Raw genomic sequence first — 15,095 nt, 5'->3', positions numbered from 1 at the left:
CTACTGAGCATCATTTCCTTGTCTTGAGGCATTTCCACTGAACTTGGATCAGCCTGCAATTTGATTTTCCACTTTGATTTTGTGTGTGACTCCAAATCCAGGCCTCCATTGGTTAATAAATTTGATTTCCGTTGATGATTTTTGAGTGATTTTGTTGTCAGCACATTCAACTTTGTACAGAACAAAGTATTCAACGAGAATATTTAATTCTTTCAAATCTAGGATGTGTTATTTGAGTGTTCCCTTTATTTTGTTGAGCAGTGTAATTTGCAATTTTCTCATTCATTAACCCTCCGTCACATACAATATTCGGACTAACGAGTTCACATACAATGTGCCTGTCAGGCGCCTGCTGGAAAAATACCTATAATATCTAATGTTTGCAATTTCAGTGCTCTAAAAGTGATCAGTGACCTTCATAGGGATGTAATAAAAGAGACTACACATAATCAGTTGCAAAAAAAAACATTTACTTAACATAAAACTAATAACTATGAAATACAAACTTTTCAAAACTCCCGCCAAATAGTCCCCAGTTCGACTCTCTCAAAAAAATGTACAAAGAAAATTTTTGAACACAAACTTAATTTTAAGGTACCTTAAGTACTATTAAAAACATATTCAATCAGAAGTAGATGCTGAGGTTTCCCCAGAAAAGTCACACTTGCAGAGCAAATAGCAAGAATTACACACCATTTTTGCATGTGTCAGGCAAATTGCTTTATGACATTTGAGACATTCATAATTTGAAAGCCTTCTGGTTCCGCTTTCCGTTTGGCAGGTGGTGCATCTCCTTCTTTTGTGAGGTGGTGCAGATGGTGACTTTTCACCATCATCTTCTGGGCGGAACCTTTTGAGCTGAACTTGAAGGCGAGAGGGGATACCGATTGTTTTCACGCTTCTCCTGCGTAGCTCTCCAAGTACTAGTTCATGGGCCAATTTTTTCAGATACAGTCGTCTACGGAGTGGTTCAAGCTTGTTTTCAAGATAAATCACTTGTGAATTTATACCACCCAAATTCAACATAGCAAAAAATATGACCATTGGCCAGCATTTGATGTTTCTGCTGACGTTGAAAGTGGAGCACATCTGATCTGCTGTATCCACACCCCCTTTGGTGGCATTGTAAAATGTAATTATCTCCGGTTTTTTTTCTGCCCCAGTCCCAGGATCGATGGCAGCATCATCATGAAGTGTTGATAGAAGAAGTACAATTTTTTTGGCATGTGGTACATAGGAAACTAAAGCCTTTCCATTATGGAATGCAAACATACTGCTGTACTGTTGTCTCTCTTTCACACTTACAAACTGTGGCGGCAATTCCCTTTTGTTTTTTCTTACAGTTCCCACAAAAGACAGCTTCTGAATTTTCAGATAATCAATCAGATCACAACTTGTAAACCAATTGTCAGCTGTAATATTGCGACCCGATCCAAATAAGGGTTCAGCCAGTCTTTTTACAACATCAATGGGTTTGTTGCTCACACAGTAAGGACCTTCTGGTTGTTTTCCTGCATAAACTTCCAGGTTGTAAGTGTAGGTCTTACTGGCATCAACAAGGGCATAAATTTTTATTCCATATTTGTTTGGCTTTGATGGAATATATTGACGAAAGGCACATCTACCACGAAAACCAGGGAGCATTTCGTCAATAGTGAGATTCTCTCCAGGGTAATAACTTTGTTTACAGTTTACAACAAATCTTTGAAATATATCACGAATTGGAGCAAGTCGGTCATGTGTTTTGCGTTCGGTTCGGGTAGTTCTGTCGTCAAACCGAAGGCAACGAATTAGAATCTTGAATCTGTTTATGGACATAACAAGGCTAAATTTTTCAACTCCATCCCCATCTTTACCCCAAAGTTCTTCCAAACTTTGTCTATTTGCCCTATAAGCTCCTGCAAGGTACAGTAATCCAAAAAAAGCACGCAGTTCTATTTCATCTGTGGGCTTGATGGTTCTGTTGCAGATGTACTTGTCCTTTATAATGTCTATATATTGGTTGCTATATGTGACAATAGAGTCCAGAATGTCATCTGTAAATATACTGTTCCAGCATTCAACTGCAGTTTTTGCATTACGTGCAGTTCCTATTACTGCAGGAAGGTGAGTAATAATCTTTAAAGGTTCCCTACATTTTTTCAGGAATGGCTTCTTGTTCCATTTAGTATTTTTATCTTTTCCAATATAATATGATCCAACTTCTTCATCCTCACCACTGTCACCATCTTGCACTGTTTCAGAATCCAGGACACATTCTTCCACCTCATCATGAGAATCAATCTCACTTTCCTCTCCTAAATCCTCATTCAGTGTGAGGTCTCTATCATCTAACAGCATGTTTGTTTCTTCCTCAACATCAAGTTGTTTGGATAAATTGTACATTTTCCTCTCCATTTCAGCAGATAATCTGAAGCAAGAGAAGGAATATGTTAGGGAACTACTGTATATGCCTGAGCAGCACACTTTCTTTTATAAAATCTCCCTTATTTCTATGAAATATCCTCACATTTTGTGCTATACATTCATAAAACAAGCTAAATAAACTATTGTGATGAATAAAAACATAAAATACCAACCTTACTGAATGTGACGTATTCACATACAATGAGCCTGAGAGATGTGTGCAGCTATATCCTCTCCCCTGAAGCTCTGAAATCCAACTGTGATATCAGGTTTCACAGACCTTCAAGAGACAGGAGACTACCTGGAGGGAGGGGCTTTCCTCACAATCTGGTGAGGAAGGAGAAATGAATGTAAGGCTACTTTCACACTAGCGTTAACTGCATTACGTCTCAAAACGTCTTTTTTTCGAAAAAACGCATCCAGCAAAAGTTTTTGCTGGATGCGTTTTTTCCCCATAGACTTGTATTGGCGACGTATTGCGACGGATTGACATACGTCGTGTACGTTTTACGACGTATGCGTCGAAATTTGGCGACACGTCGTCTCAAAAAAACGTTGATTGTAACGTTTTTTGTCTCCGCCTAAAAAACGTGTCGCGACGCATCCTGCGGCATACGTCGTTGGCTGCAATGGAAGCCTATGAGCGACGGATGCGTCGGGACACGTCGTACGACGCAATACAGCGCTGCAATACGTTTTTTTTAAACTGAGCATGCTCAGAAGCAGAATTTTGTTGCCAATTGGCCAGACACCCCCAAATCTATATAAACCTGGCCTGGGCCTTCAACCCCACATATGCCAGCAAGAAGACAGAGAGGAGAAGAGACTGCCAGCAAGACCCCAGCCTGCCACAAGACCCCACCCAGCCTGCCACAAGAGTCCAGCCAGCCTGCCACAAGAAGCCAGCCTGTCACAAGACTGCAGCCAGCCTGCCACAAGACTCCAGCCATCCTGCCACAAGACTCCAGCCATCCTGCCACAAGACTCCAGGCAGCCTGCCACAAGACTCCAGCCACCATAGAGCCAGTGTGAGTATTGCAATTTTTTTGTGCATCTGTGTGCCTGTGCATTTCTGTGTGTATGAGGTACTACTGACTACAGCAAGAGCTTAAAACCTGAAGAGAACCTGAGGCCTGCCATCGTCCTGCACCAGCCAGTGCCATGCTAGAGTCCAGATCCACCATGATGCCAGCCACTGTGAAGACATGCAGCTCCAGCCAAAGGATTGTCAGCCTTTTGTATGTGTGTGTAATGTGTGTGTGTGTGTGTGCGTCTTCTGATTGGGTTCACCTTTCTGCCTTTGTTGTACATATGTGTATTTGCATAAAGCTATGTGCGTGCATGTGTATGTGTGTATTTTTGGACGGCTGTGTGCTTTTGTATCATGTGCCTGCACCTTATTATGCCTTTGTCAATCTTATGCCTGTTCATGTGGGAGGGTATGTGTCCATGTTCAGGATTGCATCAGGATTTGTTCAGGATTTTCCATCAGTATTTGTACGCCAAAACCAGGAGTGGGTGATAAAAGCAAAAGTGTGCCTGTTTTCCTATTATACTTTCCCTAATTGTTACACTCCTGGTTTTGGCTTACAAATACTGATGGAAAATCCTGACCAAATTCTGATGCGATCCGGAATGTGGACACATACCATGCATGTTTGTGTGCGTCTTGTTGATTGCATGTGCATTTGTCCATGCTTTAACTGGTTAATTGCCTTTTTCTGATGTATTGACTGTATAGTGGTCTGTGCAGCATGTGGTTTAAATGTGTTTTTTTTTTTTTTTTTTTTTTATCTGATGTGTTTTTTTAAAAAGTCTAGCGGTCTGCAGCTTGTGGTTTGAATGTGTGAGTGTGGTTTTTTTTTTCTATTTAAAAGTGTTGATTTTATTTTAATTACTGTTAAAACCATTTGCAGTTGATGTACTTGTATTTAAAATAAAGAGCATGTCAGCTCCTAATTGTGATTTTAAAAAAAAAGAGTGAAAAAAAAAGAAAATAATAAAATTTTTGTTATAAAAATGTCCGTAGTATCATTTCATAAAGGTAAATTTAAAACTGGTGTATGTACCAATGGTTATACTTGCAATACACAGTTGGTTGAGGGCATTTTTTTTTAATAAAGGTTACACTTAAAGGTTTTTTTGGGGAGGTGATTTTTGAAAATAAAATGTGGTAAATATATGTTTACATGGTGGGTTCACATTTCAAAATATTTTTTTGGGAACATGGAAATGAATGGTATACCGTGCACCTGTTTTGGGGTTTTGGTGTTCACATTTAATGAACTTTTCTCACATCATTTTAGCAGGGTGTTTATTAAAACATTACCTAGTTTAGGGGGTGGTCTAACTAGAAATCCATTATACTTATTATAGATACACCAGGGACCAGGACCACAGCCGCCGCCTGTCAGCCCAGGACCCCAGCCGCCGCCTGTCAGCCCAGGACCACAGCCGCCGCCTGTCAGCCCAGGACCACAGCCGCCGCCTGTCAGCCCAGGACCACAGCCGCCGCCTGTCAGCACAGGACCAGCCCACCAGGACCACAGCCACCAACTGTTAAAAGTAAGTTTTGAAGACCCCAAATCTGCTGCTTCAATGTGTAGAGCAGATTGCAAGTGTCTTTAAACTTACAGAAAAACCAGGACCACAGCCGCCGCCTGTCAGCCCAGGACCACAGCCGCCGCCTGTCAGCACAGGACCAGCCCACCAGGACCACAGCCACCAACTGTTAAAAGTAAGTTTTGAAGACCCCAAATCTGCTGCTTCAATGTGTAGAGCAGATTGCAAGTGTCTTTAAACTTACAGAAAAACCAGGACCACAGCCGCCGCCTGTCAGCCCAGGACCACAGCCGCCGCCTGTCAGCACAGGACCAGCCCACCAGGACCACAGCCACCAACTGTTAAAAGTAAGTTTTGAAGACCCCAAATCTGCTGCTTCAATGTGTAGAGCAGATTGCAAGTGTCTTTAAACTTACAGAAAAACCAGGACCACAGCCGCCGCCTGTCAGCCCAGGACCACAGCCACCGGCCTTACTTCCACAACAATGTCCTCTTCTGACAGCCCTCCTCCACAGCAACAGCGTGTATCGGTAAGTTAACACAAATTTTTTTTTTTTTTTTTTTTTTTTTATTTAGTTTTTTTTTTATCACTACATGCATAAATTATGTTTCAACAGGAAGCTGAATCAGATGAGGAGCTGTCAGAAGGGGGCGAGATGGGTGGAGAGATGCAAGTGGAGGAGGAACCAAGTGTAAGTAGTGATGAAACAGTTGCTTCGCACATCACACTGCACCATACACAAAACAGACTTTCATACATAACTAAACACAGAAAATATATGCCTACCTGAGAATTTGTTTCCTTTATTTCAGGCTGCTGCTGCTGCTCCTGCTGCTGCCGCTGAAGGTTCTCCCAGACACTCCCAGAGTCGGCAGACTCGTCGCCGCGGTCGGCCATCAGTGAGTTTTTTTTTTTTGGGAGGGGGATTCTATTGGTACTTTAGTGTTTCAGTGTACTAATTTGTTTGTTTTTCTTTTTTTTTTTTGGCACAGGCTTCACAGCGTGCTCCCGCAGAAGAGGATGATGATGATGACGACATAGACATCGAGAATCTCATCGAGGAGGTTCGCGAGCGGGAGCCGCTGTGGAACATGGCTGACCGCAGGCATGCTGATACCGGTGTAACCCGTCGGCTCTGGGACGAAGTGTGTCGCAACCTGTTTCCAAGGCGGGAGAGCCTTCATCCTCAGCAGCTGAGCAAACTAGGTAAGTATTCACTTTCCAGTGATGTTTTGAGCTGACTGTAATGTATTGCATTTACCAATTTTTTTTTTTTCTTTTGATTCTTGTCTTCACAGTTGGAAAGGTTAGGAAGCGGTGGCGGTCACTGAGGGATCGCTTTAAGAGGGAATTCAACGAGGAGATGCAGGCCCCGAGTGGCTCTGCAGGAAGGAGGAGGAGCAAATACAAATATGGCCCGGCCCTCTCCTTCCTGAGGCGAACCATGCTGAGCAGAGTGTAAGTATTCTACAGCCCACTAATAACCATGTTAACCTGTCTACTTAGTTTGCTTTCAGTCAGGGCTTTTTCATTCCAATGTATTAATTTGTTTTGTTTTTTTCTTTCACAGCACCTTCTCCAGCCACCGCGCGCCTGCATCTTCCTCTGCGCCCTCTGGAGCGATCCCTCCTGAGTCCGCCACTGAGGGCCACGTCGGTAGGCCCCACACCACTGTCCCCTCCTCTGACCCCACTGTCCCCTCCTCTGACCCCTCTGTCCCCTCCACTTCATCCGCCCCAAGCAGTGGAGCATTATTGCAGGCTTCATTGCTCGCATCTGATGCTGAACAGTTAGCGTTCCCTTTACCCCACCTCTCTGATCCTGCCACCTCGAGACCACCATTAGGTTCGTGGCGTCAGCGACAGAGGGGTCAGGAAAGGAGCTATGCTCCTGAATTCTTACACCTGAATGCATCCTTCCAAGGCTCTTTCAAAATTTTGGGAGAGCAAGTGACTGCTGGTTTCAACATGGTGCAATCACGCATCAGTGAAACAAGCCAGGAAACCAGCAGTCGCTTGGATAGGCTGCATTCAGCTGTAAGTCCCGATCCGGCCAATATTTTTTTTCAATCCATGCTCAGGAGCATGGAGAAGCTTTCTTTTGAGCAACAGATGCGGGTAATGAATACCTGCCATAATGCTCTACTGCAGGCCGTCAATGACCCCCAATCTACCCACACACCTCCCCACACCTCCACTCCAATTCCACCCCAGGCCCCATTTCCCCACCATGCCCAACCCCAGGCCCCATTTCCACACCATGCCCAACCCCAGGCCCCATTTCCACACCATACCCCCCATTACCAAACCCAGCCCCAATACCCACACCAGCACCATTACCAAACCCAGCCCCAATCCCCACACCAGCACCATTACCAAACCCTGCCACAAACCCCACGCCAGCCCCATTACCCAACCCAGTCCCACTACCCTACCCAGTCACAATACCCAACCCAGTCCCCACAACCATCCCGGCCCCCAGACCAAATTCCTTCCCCAATGTTTTCTTTACCCAGCTTTTCTCTTCCCCCTACCCCAACACCACCCCCCTCTGGTCAGCCTCTTGGTTTCCCCCCCCCCTTCCACTGCACCCCAAACAAGTAGGGTTTCCCCACCTATCGACGTGGTCCAACCTTCCTGCCCCTCCTCCCCTCGTATCTCCACCCCACACTTTGAAGAATTGTAAAGTGTTAATGTAAATATTATTTTAAAAAATGTGCACATTTTCCACAAAAAAAAATTGGAAAATAAATATCTATTTTTTTGGCAAAAAAAAAAATTATTTAAAAAAAAAAAGAGTTCAAATAAAATTTTCTCGGATTTAAATTCTATTCTTTGTGTGTGTGTGGATTTATTAAGGTAATATAATAAAAAAGGTTTAATAAAAACAAACACCAGACATGTGAAAGGTATAACATAATGGTTTTACTAGCAAGAAAACCACGCTTTTGGGCCTTTTTTTTTTTTTTTTGGCAGAAACACATTTTTTACATAAACAAAACACATGGGAAACTGGTTACACAATCATGTCTTGCCACGGGATCCGCCCGACAGGTGAGACAAAATAATCGGCAAACTGGTCCCTCATCCTTGTAACTGAACCTGTAGAGCGAACCGAGCTGCTGCGGTAGTCCCACAAGGTTGTCTCCAACTCTTCATCATCCAAGGAAACGGGCTCCTTTGAAAGAACAAAGTTGTGGAGCACCACACAGGCTTTAACAATCTCGTCTATAGTTGTTGTTTTCAGTTTGATAGCCGTCAGCAGAACTCGCCACTTCGCCGTCAATATGCCAAAGGAACACTCCACTACTCTTCGTGCTCTAGTAAGCCGGTAATTAAAGACCCGCTTGGTATGGGTTAAGTTCCGGCTACTGTATGGTTTCAGTAGGTGCGGCGACAGTTGAAAGGCTTCATCACCTACAAAAACATATTCCAGGGCTGGGTCATTTGTTCCTGGCAGTGGTCTGGCTGGCGGGAAATCGTAGCTCTCTCCATAAAGGCAACGACCCATCGGAGAGTTTTTAAGAACTTGCGAATCGTTGGACCGTCCATATGCTCCGATGTCCACGGCAAGGAACCTGCAGTTGGCATCTGCAATAGCCATAAGGACGATGGAGAAATACTTCTTATAATTATAATACTCCGATCCTGTTCCTGCCGGTTTCGCAATCCTTATATGTTTCCCGTCAACTGCACCCACACAATTAGGGAAATTGCAAATTTGCTGAAATTCTTCAGCACTTCGCAACCAGATTTCCATGGATGGTTGGGGGATATACTCTGGTTGCAAAGTGGTCCAAACAGCCCGACATGTGTCCTTCACTATTCCAGAGATAGTGGAAATGCCCAGCCTGAACTGATAATGGAGCGAAGTCATAGATTCACCCATAGCTAGGAAACTTTAAAAAAAAAAAAAAAAATGTTAGAAAAAATTGCACAGACAAACAAGTTTTAATATGGCACTGTTAAATTTTTTTTAAGGACGGGACACACAATAAAACCAGCATGAAACTGGTGTAAAAAAGCAGCCAATGACAGAAAAAAAAGCAGTGGAATGTCCGCCAAGAAAACCAAAATTACATGCTGCAGAAAATAGTGCGCAGTATGCCAGCGCAGTATTGTCTGCAGCATGTAATATAACATTAAAAATGACCAATGACAAAAAAAAGCAGTGGAATGTCCGCCAAGAAAACCAAAATTACATGCTGCAGAAAATAGTAGTGCGCAGTATGCCAGCGCAGTATTGTCTGCAGCATGTAATATAACATTAAAAATGACCAATGACAGAAAAAAAAGCAGTGGAATGTCCGCCAAGAAAACCAAAATTACATGCTGCAGAAAATAGTAGTGCGCAGTATGCCAGCGCAGTATTGTCTGCAGCATGTAATATAACATTAAAAATGACCAATGACAGAAAAAAAAGCAGTGGAATGTCATCAAACCCAAAAAACTTTAAAAAAAAAAAATGCAGAAAATGCAACGCAATATTTCAGCGCAGTATTTTCAGCAGTCTGTTATCTAACATTCAATATCAGCAATGACATTTAAATAAAGCAGTGGAATGTCCGCCAAGAAAACAAAAATTACATGCTGCAGAAAATAGTGCACAGTATGTCAGCGCAGTATTGTCTGCAGCATGTAATATAACATTAAAAATGACCAATGACAGAAAAAAAAGAGACTTACCGCAGGGCCACCATCAGCCGCTCCGCCGGTGTGATGGCAAGCCTCATCCTTGTGTCCTGTCTTCGGATGACATCCTCCATTTTTGCAAGCAAAAAATCAAAATGTTCAATCCTCATCCGCACGTAGTTGTGGAATTTGTATGGATTGCGCCTCCAGGTACAGAGTGGACTGGACACCCCGGGTCATCCGTAGTTGATTAATCGGATGAATCCACAGTCGTCTCCGTTGCTGCAGAAGCATCCTACGCCTTTCCGCTGCCGCCTCCTTCTCCCGCACTATGATGTCCAGGCGATTCGTCTCAAAGATAACGTCGGTAACCAAACTAGCAATCCTCCCAAGAACACCTTCCATCGCTGCCACAAAACTAAACCCACAAAGATGGGCTGTAAAAACAGTAACTATATAGTTTTTCAAATTTTCCAGTAGCCAATCAAATTTGGGAGCCTCCCATTTTAAAAACGGATCCGTCGGAAAAACGGATACAACGGATGGTAAAACGTATGCAACGCATCCAGTATTTTCGACGGAAACGTTTAGCGGATTTGCGACGGATCCATCGAAATGCTGGATGCGTGGCATACGTTTGTCACCGTTTTGCACTTTTTTGACGCATCCGTTTTTTCGGCAAAAAACCGGATTTGCGACGTAATGCAGTTAACGCTAGTGTGAAAGTAGCCTAAAAGAGAAGCGCCTGTCAGATCAGTTGTATGTGACGGAGGGTTAAAGTGGCCATCAGGTGAGCTTCAGTACACTAAAATCTAAAGGGGTAGTCCACTACTTAGAGATTGAAGGCCTATCTTCAGGATAGGTCATTAATATCAGATCAGTTGGGATCAGACACCCTGTACTCGACAGATCAGAAGGTTAGCAGTAAAGCTGAAATGGCACAGTTCCATCTAAGCTGCTGCAGCTCAACTCACATTGTGGTGAATATGAGCTGGGCTGCAGTACCCGAGAACGACAAGTACACCTAATAACCTAACTATCCCTGTGTGGCCTATTAATAAAAAACAACAACATAATCACGTTCCTCCATCATGTTCTCATACACTTTATGCAGTTAATAGCCTCTGTGTCTGTACTGTTACATACTTAGGCAGTTAACTGGTTCATGCAGCTTTACATGAACACCCGAGCCTTAGGGTGAGTGTCCACGGTAACCCGAGCCTTACACTATGGCTGGTCCAAATAACTAAAGCAATTGTTACCATCCACCTCTTGTGTCTCCCCTTTTCCTCATAGATTGTAAGCCCCCCCGCTCAAACATTAAAATATAGCGGGGGTCCCATGTCCACATAGGCCTAATACATTCATTTCTGACCATGATTTCAGGGTCAAGTTGAGGTCAACGCAGTTTACATTTCTTTTATGTAAAAGCAGTCAGATCTGGTTCTGGCTGGCTTTTTGCCCGCTTAAAATTTGACAACTTGATTGGTTGTCAATCAGTTGCTGGGCAGATTTTATGATTATATATACCTGTGCACCGGCGTTAGATGCTCAGTTCGCCGGTGCCTGAAGAAAAGAAGATACCTCCTAGAAGAGATGGAGAAGCTCCTGCAGGAACTTCTATCAAGAGCCGGCGAGAAGGATGGGGAGGACTGGCTGAGGAGCTGCTTGGCTATAAAACCTCCGCTAGCAGCCTCCGAAGCCATCGCTCCTCCGTCTGTTCCGGATCATCCGACACCAGATGCGGGGCTGGAAATGGGAGCTCCGGCCGCTGTGAGCTCTCCAGCGAGAAGCAGAAGACAGAAGACGGTTTCTTCAGCTGCTCCGTCTTCTGCGGCGTCCAGGCCTGGCGTGTCAGCGGTGAGCAGGAAGTCCGGCCGCCGCTGCGCATCAAAATCGCGCAGCCCTCAGCGAGACTTCGGAAGCCGTCATCAGAGCGAGCCGTCCACGTCATCGGGAGCGGCCGGAAGAGCCAGAAAGGGCACCGGCCGTAAAAGCGCTGCGGTGCCCCTCTCGGCTGGCGCCCGGTCAGCTCCTGCAACGGCCGTGCGGAGCTCGAGGTCCGCTCCACCCCCCATGTCATCTGATGAAGAAGAGGACCGCGATGCAGGATCTGCCAGGCAGCTGCGCTCGCCCCTTCCTGCGGGCTGGAGCGCAGGCTGTGAAGAAGGAGGAGGACCGGACAACCGATCGACGAGGGGTGAGATTTATAATACCCCCTTGTCTGTCCCTCAGAACCAATTAAGAGATTTAATTAAATCTGTGGTAGCCGAAGCATTATGCGAGGCTAGCAATTCTTCTCGGACAGCAGCTTCTCCTGCCTTGTTTCGCTCAGAGGCTGCTGCCCTTGTTGTGCCTCCTTTGAATCCTTTCAAGGAGGCTCTAACTTGTGAGCTTTCCCCGCTGGGATTCCATTTGAGCCCCTCTGTTAAGGAGCTCATTTGGAATAATCAATTTGTCGATCTCTTTTCATTGTTACCCAGTAGGGATCATCCCCCTAAAACTGATAAGAAAGATGACAAATGTGATAATGATGATACTAAGCGTAATATTAGGTCATTTCATAACTGGGTCCAAGCGTTCGCCATCTATGCTTCCGTGTTGGGAGAGAGATCTCCTAACCTTTGTAGTAGTCTCTTCCAACATGTTGATATTATTTTGGAAGCTTATAGAAATTTTGGTGGCTCCGCTTGGCTCAGTTATGATGAGGCTTTTAGACACAAGCTGTCAGTTCATCCCGAACTGAAATGGGGATCCAAAGACATTGGTTTGTGGATCAATCTCATGCTTCCTATGAGGACTACTGTTGCTAGGCAGCCTTCTTTTTCTGCTACCAAAAAAGGTGTTTGTTTCGCTTATAATGATTCATCTTGTAAGTGGAACAATAGCTGCCGTTTTCGGCACGAATGTTCTTTTTGTGGGAACCCCCACCCAATGTCCAAATGCTTTAAAAAGCAGGCTGCCCAGCAATCCTCCAAACAAGCAATTTCTAAAGGCTCAATCGCCAGTGAGGCTGGAAAGAATGGCCCGCTGGCTAAACAAATACCCAGACAGGGAGATCAGTAGTTTATTATATAATGGTTTTTCTCTAGGTTTTCATGTTCCTCAATTTAAAGGCTCTGGGTGTGTTTTAGTTAAAAATCTTCCATCCATTGCCGACTTCCCCGATGTTGCTAGGGAAAAAATTTTTTCGGAAATTGATTTAGGCAGGGTCGCTGGCCCTTTTTTGTCTCCCCCGTTTTTAAATTTTCAGTTATCCCCCCTGGGTATCGTTCCCAAGAAGGAATCGGGTTCTTTCCGTATGATTCATCACCTTTCTTATCCAGTTGGTCAATCACTGAATGATGAGGTGGACAAGTCATTGTGTTCTGTCACCTACTCATCCTTTGATATTGCTCTGGATATGCTTAGGAAATTCGGCCCTAATTCCCTTATGTCCAAATCAGACATCAAGTCTGCCTTCAGACTTCTCCCTGTACACCCGGAGGGGTTTAATTCTTTAGGTTTCCATTTTGATAACTGCTTCTTTTTTGACAAATGCCTTCCTATGGGCTTTTCCCTGTCCTGTTTTTATTTTGAAAATTTTTCTCGTTTTTTACATTGGGTTTTAGAATATAGTGGTTGTGAGGCGGGTATTTTACATTATTTAGATGATTTCCTTTTTGTTGGCCCTTCCCAATCTAAGGCTTGTGAAAATACTCTAAGTTTTTGGAATTGTGCGCATATTTTGGAATCCCAATTGCCCACGAGAAGACGGTACCCCCTTGTAGTTGTATTGAATTTTTGGGTATCACGATTGATTCAGTTAAAATGGAAACTCTGTTACCTCGTGAGAAAATTGACAAACTTCGTGGTTCGCTAGAAAACTTATTAAGAAAGGACAAAATCACTTTGAAGGAGCTTCAGTCCCTACTGGGCCTACTGAATTTTTCTCTAAGAGTAATTCCGATCGGCAGGGTTTTTTCCAGGTCACTTTATGAAGCCACTAAAGGGCATTCCTCTCCCAATTCCCACATCAGACTATGTTCTGAAGTGAAGGAGGATGCCAGAATCTGGCTAGCATTTTTGGAGGGCTTTAATGGTAAATCAATAATTCAATCCCCTTTTATTTCCTCAGATTCTATTCCCCTCGTTTTTTCGGTAGATTCCAATATGGGTTTGGCTTGTTTATTTCAAACTCACTGGGTATCCCGGGAATGGCCTGCTAGTTGGGTTGCTAGAAATTTAAACAAAAACCCGTTTATCGCTGAGCTGTTATCAATCCTTCTGTGTATTTGCCTATGGGGTCATGAGTTGAGAAATTTCAGGGTTGTATTACATACCATGAACCCAGCAGTGAATTTTTCAATCAATACTCTATCTTCCAAGAATGCGTTAGCTGCAAAAATTCTGAGAAAATTGGTTTTGGAGTGCCTGAACTGCAATATTTGGTTAAAAGCAGCTTTGGGAGATGGTAGAATTAGTCATTTAACTGATCTCATATTACATCGTCAGTGGTTTGATTTTTATCTACAGGTCCCAATGGCAGACAGAGAAGCGTACGATTCCCCCCTTTCAATTCAGGACCTGATTCCAATATAATTCCTTATTTTATTCAGAATTCTTTATCATTAAGATCATGGACTGATTACTCAGTCGCATGGAAGAAATGGGTCGATTTTTCTGTGCTTTTTGGTTTTGACCCCTATGTTCCTGATCCAAATTCAGCTTTGAGATTCGCTGAGTCTTTGGTCAGACGGGGTTTATCTTTCTCTACGATAGCAAAAAGTTTTGCAGGTATATCTTTCTTTTTGAAAATGCATGGTGGTATTGCATTAACAGATTTCTTTTTAGTTAAACAATTTTTAAAGGGCCTGAGGAGGGAGAGGTTTTGTCCGGATTTGAGATGCCCTATTTCCATTTCTTTGTTAATTGATATTTGTTCCGCTCTCGGGCATGTGTGTAGGAATATGGAGGAAGCGCTTCTGTTTAATTCAATATTTTCTATCTCTTTCTTTGGGGCGCTACGGGTCAGTGAGGTGGTTTCAGCTAAGAAGACTGTTTCATCCGGGATTATGCTCTCAGACGTCAGAATTTTTCAACATTTTCTTCTTTTGTTTATCAGGAAGTCTAAAACGGATCAGCTAGGGCGAGGATCTGAGCTACGTTTGAATTCATTCCCTGAGTCTAAGATTTGCCCTGTGACTAACTTGTCTAAGTGGATTTTGTTTAGGCCTTCTGTTGAAGGCTCCCTATTTGTTCATAGAGACTCCTCCCCGGTGACGGTTTTTCAATTTAATTTTATTTTAAAAAAGTGCTTGGCATTTTTGGGGAAAAACCATCTCAAAATTACTTCCCATTCTTTCAGAATAGGTGCGGCCACAGAAGCATCCAGGGCTGGCCTATCTGACAATAGAATAAAAAGACTGGGAAGATGGGAGTCGAATAGATTCAAAATTTATGTTCGTCCAAATTTATATCCTGATTAATTGTTATTTCTCTTATGTCCTGCAGTT

The 15,095-nt window shown here is 43.6% G+C and overlaps 1 protein-coding gene across 8 annotated transcripts in view; it reads right to left on the bottom strand.

The window, feature by feature from the left end:
* PAM (peptidylglycine alpha-amidating monooxygenase) overlaps positions 1-15,095 on the bottom strand; it is a 267,028-nt gene that overhangs the window by 192,730 nt on the left and 59,203 nt on the right. The window lies entirely within an intron of this gene.

This window comes from Ranitomeya variabilis, chromosome 1 (assembly GCF_051348905.1).
Source record: "Ranitomeya variabilis isolate aRanVar5 chromosome 1, aRanVar5.hap1, whole genome shotgun sequence".
Taxonomy (NCBI): domain Eukaryota; kingdom Metazoa; phylum Chordata; class Amphibia; order Anura; family Dendrobatidae; genus Ranitomeya; species Ranitomeya variabilis.
The sequence above is the reverse complement of the archived record's forward strand: the minus strand, read 5'-3'. Positions and strand labels throughout refer to the sequence as shown.